Here is a 7,907-nt window from a genome sequence, read left to right as displayed (position 1 = left end):
GTGTCAGCTGGGGGAGGCCAACACGGCACCGCTGGTATCAATACTGTTGCCAGTGAATATCTGATTGACTAATAGCTTTTTTCTAATAAAAATCACTTCAAGCTTCTAAGATTTTTGGCAATGGCTTAAGAGTTCCTGTTAAAGTGCAGGTTTGTTGTTATGTGGATTACAAGCATTGAAAACACATTTTCCCATTAGTGTTCATTAATGAGCCCGGTCTTTATTTGAAAGGAATAAAATAACAGTCAAGTTTGGTTCAAGTTAAATAAGTAAGTCTAAAGTAGTAAATGGTTTTGGAAGGTTGCGTTGGCTGTCTCTATAATCGACTAATCGTTTCAGCACTAACTGTGTGTGTGTGTACATGTGAGAAGATACGGGACTGGGTTTGCATGCATTCGTCCGTTTATTAGTGTGTGTGTGTGAGTGTGTGTGTGTCCTGGCACCATCGGCTACAGAAGGTAATCCTCAGTGCCTTACACTGTACAGGACACTAAGATGATTTCTTCATCTGAGATATTCACAGCGCACACACATTACGTTTTAACGTCCTCATTGCCCATTTGTAAGGATGGTGTGGAGGGTGTGTGTGTGCGTGTTTGTATTTGTAAGGGGTGGGTGGGGATGGGGTGGGGCTCGGTAGATCATCATGTCACATGTGTCACCCATCGTCTCTCTCTCCGATGCCATCTAATGTGTATATTGCCTCTGTAATTCTTGTGTATACAATCCATAAAGTTTGTGGAAAAACTCTCTGTGTTCATCAGATCTCCATTCATTCTACACTCGTGTCGCTTCTCTTCTCCCTCCGTCCCCTCGCCCTCCCTCATCGTGTCATACCACCCGTGAACGCAAGGTGGTGGGATTGAGCTTTCACAGTCATCGCTCATTGTGAAACGCCCGTGTGGATCGGTTGAGTGAGTTGATGCTTGTGTGCGCATTTTTGGTTTGGAGGCGTCTGTCTGCCGCGTGTGCGCCTTGCTCAGTTCCTCGTGGAGCCTGGCAGGTGTTGGGGCTGAATTTATTCACTTAGATGAATAATTTGTAACTCAGATGAGCTCATCTGATCAGCAGTGAGAAAAGAAACCATTCTCAGTGATCAGTTTCTCACCTCAAGGAAACAGAAGAACAGCAAATACAGCCCGGCAAACCCTTACATTGTATGTTAGCAGATTAAACTGCATTTAACGTATCGATAATCTCTTTAGCAGATAAGGTCTTTACATTTACACTGAAGGAGAGAGTTATTAATGCAAAAGCATGACACCTGCCTGGTTCCCTAATCCAATCAGTAAATCGATTCTTCAGAAACACGGGTGAAATGCCTCTTGCTGTAGCCGCTGCAACCCTCAAGCAAGCTCCCCACTGTTTCCATCCATGTCCTTCATTCTTCCCTCACCATCTCTGTGCTCTCTGTTTGTTTGCATCGCCATCAGCTCACCAGAGAAGAGTTGCCTCCAGAAGATTCGATTTCTTTTTTGCTTTTTGCTCTCAACGTCAGACACTGCAGGCTGATAGATCCCAAAACTGGACTGTTTTGTAGGTTTGAAAATACTGTTAAATATGTTCTTGTGAAGAAGACTCTGAATCCCTTTAACCAGTTTAGGGAATATTAGTGATGCAGCAAACGAGCTATTACGTCATGTTCAAGCCACTAGAGATGTTTAATCTGCTGCTTTGTGACAGTTAGGCAACAGCTGGTGGAACAGTCACACCGAGCAAAACAGAAGGAGTTAAAGGTGTCAGAGTGACCTTCTCCAGTTACACAGCCCTCCATCAACTGTTAAAAAACAAAGGGTTCAATCTGACTTCAAGGGATCCGAATACCAGCCGATTAAAACGCTTTGTCAGCGCTGAGATGCAAAGCTGGGAATCTCTCTGGAGCAGCCACCAGCCATCCATCGCCACGCACGCCATCCGACCCTCGACCCAGTAGAACCAAAACCAGTGCCACAGTAGAAAACCATACAGCAAGTCGGGGTGGAAAAAAAAGATAAAAATATAATCATACATGGCAATTTAAGATAAAAGAGAAGTATTTAATTACAGATTTGCATGTGCAATGTGCATGCCACTATGTTGGGTAACAAGTCAACTTCAGGAATTAAAAAAAATATATTAAATATAAAGAAAAAGTATATATATGTAAAATATATATATATAGATAGATAGATAGATGTTTTTAAGAGCAATGTGTTTCTTTTTTCTTCTATTTTTAAAAACAAAAATAAAAAAAAACACAAATAAAAAAACGGAAAAACAAAATCATGCTAACAAAAAAAATGGAAATGACTTTGATGATAAAATCAAAGAATGTTTGTTTCTTATATTTGCCAGTTATTTCACGGGGAGGGAGGGGGGGTATCCATGGGGTAAGAAGGATAGATAACACTTAAAATAACATTACAAGAAAAAAGAGAGAGAAAAAAGATTTTAAAAAGGGGGGAGAAGGAATACTAAACTTTTCCTGGATGATAAACAATCCCTTTGAGAGTAAAGAGCTGCCTGAACCTGAATCTGGTGATGTTATTCCCGTTTATGAATTCCCTTCTTTCTCTCTTCCTCTCTCTTTCTCACTTTCTCTGACCATCTCTTTCTCTCCCTGTTTCTTTCTCTATCTCTGCTGTTTCTACCAGTGCATTTTGTAATTTCAAACAGAACTCTTCCTAAAGAACCTGAATAAACCAGAGAGAATGCATTCTAACCATCCTCCTGTCTGCTTCATTGATGCCACACACCGTGACACCGCTGACGAATCAGAGTACACATAATCTAATCACAGTTGGTGTGATAACAGATGTGAAATAGCTTGTTTTAGCTCCACAAAGAACTGTAGGTGGACTCACTGAAATCAATACAAGACTGAACAAACTCTCATTGCAATTGATCACATGGAAAATGCATGTAAATAGATTTCGGTTGTTCGTGAGAGGAGAAGCTTATTGTGATGTTCTGCAAACTTGAACGCAAATCCAAATGCTACAGTCACAAACTGGAAATAAAGGATGACCATTACTTACATTTTACTCTGCAGTATTTCTAATGGCCTGCAGGGTGCCTCTTCTTGTGTTAAAATAAAAGTCAACTTGCAAAGAAGTCTGTAAAAAACAACTTTCTGCCTTCCCTGATTCATGAGTGCAATAAATACTTTCTGGATGAGTTCATAGTGTCTGCTAGTTAAAAGTCTTGATAAATATTTGTGCCACTTTTATTTATTTATTTATTCTTGTTGCTAGCTGCTGTAGACTCCACCTAACCTTGCCCAGACATCCTCCCAAAACACTTGCCTGCCTTCTTTTACTTTGTCATCTCAAAGTGAATTGTTAAGATCTCATTAAGATAAGAAAAAATCACCCATCTGTTTACGAGGAGGTGCTGGTACCATATGACCAATGAGAAACATGAGCAGGCGTGCTGGGAGCAGAGTCATTTACACTGCTCAAAAACAAAAAAAAAGCTGTTGTCACTTTGATTTTCAGGTTGTCTTTCCATTCAGCCCCCTGTAGCTCAATACTTTTCATTTCCATCAAATGATGTGGGATCCAAAGACATTACCCAGTTCATATAGGAATAGCTATCTGTCATGATTCTTTTTCTTACTGAGAGATTGCTCTCCGTTAACTTTTTCTTTAAATTTACCTGAGGACTTAGACGTCATTGATTCTCATTATGAAAAAACACCAAATAAATGAGGCACGTGACAACTCAGGGTTAAACCTTTAGCTTCCAGATCCCGAGAAGAACAACAGATGAATTACTCTGTCCGTGCGAGAGTTTTCTGAACTTTCAGGACGTATGTTGTACGATCACATGTAACAGGAGTAAATAAATTGTGTGGTGATTTAAATACGGGGACAGTGAGCACTGTAACCAGTGGCTCTTCTTCTTGTACTGTTTCATTACTAAACCAAATTATGGATGACAGAACAATGTTTTAGAAAAGTCAGTACAACAATTTTAAACTATTATATGCATTTTTAAACCATTTATGTTAGTTTGTACCAGCTGTCTACTTTATTCACAGTGTCACAGCAAGAAGACAGAAACAGACGTCACAAGATCAGAGCAACTTGGTATGACAGAGTAATATGTGAATAATACAGTGTTACACACTAACAGGATGACAGCAGACACACGTGCTCACAGTGAAACAGCAGGAATGATGTGGTGAAACTTTTACTTAATCTGCATTTAGTTTAAAAGCAACAAACAGTATCAGGGAAACTAAGTTTGTGGGATTTATTTACGCTCACACAACTTATATTTTCACACAAGACCACATAGCTTTGGATAGCTTTTCTCCCTTGAGAAATGAAATCCTCACTTAAAAACTGTATTTTGTATTAAGTGTAATGATAGAAATGATTTGATGAACTGAAACACTTAAGTGGGAGAAAGATACAAAAGAGGAAAAATCTTTCTCACAGCAAAAATTACTTTGAGCATTCATGTCTACATTGTGGTCATTTATAATCTAAGCAGCTATAAATGTAAGTGTTAATATAATGATTATAATCTTTTCATGCTGTTAGCTATGAAATGACCCAAATACAGACACTTGGAATCAAACTATAATCTAACAAAAGGCGAGCTGTTTATTTGTGGCTGGGAGAAAGTACAAAACAAAAGGCCGATCCACACTGAGGCAAAACTAACTAGAACTAAACTGGGAAAAACTAAATGCTAAACACAAGAGACAAAGAACAAAACATGAAGTTGAAAAAAAACATGAAAGTGAATAAAGGCAGACAGAGGACATGTATACTTAGAAGAGTAACAAGGGAAGTAGAAACACATGGGAAACACAGCTGACACAAATGAATGATGATACAGGGGAAGCAAAACTAAACACACTGAACATGGAAACACAAGACCGTAAAAATAAAACAGGAAACATAATGAGATGAAAACTGTGACAACACGAGCTTGACAATATGACTTGGAAAACACAGGCAGGAAACACATAACAGTCTGGGGAGAAGGACTGATACACTAGAGGAACGTGAAACAGATAAAGGGAAAGGAGGCACATACGTAACTAAAAATCACACATAAAGGACAAACTTACACAGGAAACCGAAAATTATACATAAACAAGTGAGCGTGGATGAAACCAAACCTAACTAAGACACACTAATAATAACACTAGAAATTACCATTACATCATAAGAAATCAGACATACATAATAAACTCAAAATGCTGGGTCACAGCCCCATTGCCCTGGCAAAAAACAGGTAATTTTGCCCATTGTTAGGTGGTTCCTAGGCAACTTCATGGCATATTATTATTCATTGAAATCATTACAATATATCGTGTAAAATTCAACTTTTCCAGATATAAATTAGTCGTTACTCTCTTGAATATGTTATAGGTGCATAAATGCTACAAATAAGTCAGTTTGGCCTGTTGGTAGGTGATTGCTAGGCAACATGATCTGATATCGATAAGAACCTTCAGAGATCTGTGAAGCACCCTGTGCCAGCTTTGGTTGCGCAGATCCTGATCATACGTGAGGAGTTTCCAGACAAACAAACAAACAAACAAACAAACAGGCAGATTTATTGCACAATATTAGAAATTTAGAGTTTTGCAATTGCTAAGCAATTAAACTGCAATGATTCAACAGCATCTGTCATCCAAATTCTATCTCTTAATGAGTCATTCTTTTCAGATTCTCTTTTTTCTCTATATTAGCTTCATTTCACTGTAGAACCTGGAGAGGGCTTGATTTACTACCATCTCATCACTGCTGTCACTTTAATCACTATCAGTGTGATAATATATACGTCACTGAGATGTTCCTGAGTATCTCCTGCAAACTAGATCCCTGAATGGATGAGCGAGTTAGTGAATGAAAAAGTGGTCCATGTATGCAGCCAGCTCATCACAGGTGTGATTACCCTGAAAAAAAAAGCTGCCTCTCTATTTAGGAATTTGAAGCATGTTGAAATCAAACGCCCCCTCACCGAGCGTCCCCAGAGTGCCTCCCTCCTGTTCCTCCTCCCACTCTCTGTCTACGTCTGGCACTACGTCACTGATGGCAGCCGTGGAAGACACACAAACATACACACCTACATGTTCGCACACATGCAGCCTTTGCTGTGTCCTACGCTCCCCTCCTCCCCACGGAGTCACGTTTTATTGACATCCCTCCTCCCTTCGTCTCTCTGAATGCCTCTTCCTGGAGCCATCCTTCTTCTCACATCTATCCTTCCTCCTCCTCTCTGTCTGCCTGCATCTCCACTCACATGGATGTCTTCCACCTCCTCCCACACACACACACACACACACACACTAATATTCACTGGGTGGCACGTGACAGATACCCAAATAGACTAAAAACATGAGAAGAGTTGCGTCTTAATTAGATTTTTATGAAAAGATACAATGATCTGTGTGCTTTAAGGACACTTAAAGCATACCCACAGGCCATTAGCCTGCCTACTGCATCAAACACACACACACACACACACAGTCACACAAGGCCAGATACATTAGAGCGCTTTGTCCTTCTCCTGCAGTCTTAAAATAGACTCCTCCTACACAATGTGTTGCCCGTCGGCATCATTTCCCATCTCTGCCAGCTCTGCTGCTGCCAGACGTACGCATGCACACACACACGCACACACACGCACGCACACGCACACACACACGCACACACACAAACACACACAGGCTATCTTACTCATTCATGCTCATAGTTCCTCTGCTTTAATGAAACATATCAGTCAGCACTAATAGAGCGGGATATCATGTGTTCACAGCCTTTTAACATGGACTCATCGAGCAATCACACGCACAGAGCCGCAACTCCTAACTACTTCCTCCTCCTTCTCCTCTCTGGAGAAGCCCAAGGCCACTCACTAACCACATTTTGACAGAGCGGGACTCCCTGTTCAAAGAACTTTCTTCAGTTTGTTCAGCAGGGGGGTTTTGGAGGACAATGAAGTGTTTAAAAAGTCATGACAAGTTTTGGGAAGGTAATTTCCCCCAAAAATCCTGTCTTTGAATTACTCATATGGCTCATATGATCTCTTAATTGCTTGATGCTTCACCCTTTCATCGCAGAAACATTAAAAAAAAAAAAATCAAGAAAAAAAAAGCTGAGGCCAGATAAACTTTTATTTCCTGCCAATCACGTGGGCTTCTGTTAAAAATGACCTGTGGACAGTTGTTTCTTCACCAGTAATGGAAATGCAGCATAAGGCGTAGGTGGTGCTAATTCTACCATCAGGTGTAATGAAACATTGCACAAGTAGAGCGTGCAATTAAAGTGGTAGCTATGAGAGGAAATAGCCATTTATGTTTGTTTCATTTGTTTATTTGAGAAAAAGACAGCTGATGTTTTTGCATGTTGCTGCGTTTGTCACGTTTCTACCATCATTTTCATTTGCACTTTCTTACTTCCATGATCTGCCAGTCCAGCAAATCCCAGTTGTGCTCTGTTTGACTGACATCTGGTGACTTTGTGTAATTTTCAAGAAATCGCTTTGGATTTATTTGAGTTGTGTGACATCATGGTGGAGGATCTTTACAGTGTGGTCATAAAGGGATGGACATGGTGAGCAGTAACACTCAGATACTTTGATGTTTAAATGAAGACAAAGAGTCCAAGGTGTGCCAGAAAAAGTCCCCCAGACCATTATAGCAGCCTGAGCTTTAGTGTGGAGGACCCAAGCGCAGACATATGGAGGCAAGGTTTCACAAAAAGCAAACCATTTATTAGATAAGGGAAGTAAAAGCAAAAGCAAAACACAAGTCACCAGAATAAAGTAGGAAATGTGAAAGCAGATTATCTTGACCATGTGTCAATGCCTACATTCACTGAGTTGCTACCATGAGACTGGCTAATTAGATATTTGTGTTAACCAACAGTTTAACAGGTGTACCTTGTATATCTTATGCTGAT

This window comes from Astatotilapia calliptera, chromosome 6 (assembly GCF_964374335.1).
Source record: "Astatotilapia calliptera chromosome 6, fAstCal68.1, whole genome shotgun sequence".
Lineage (NCBI taxonomy): Eukaryota > Metazoa > Chordata > Actinopteri > Cichliformes > Cichlidae > Astatotilapia > Astatotilapia calliptera.
The sequence above is the reverse complement of the archived record's forward strand: the minus strand, read 5'-3'. Positions refer to the sequence as shown.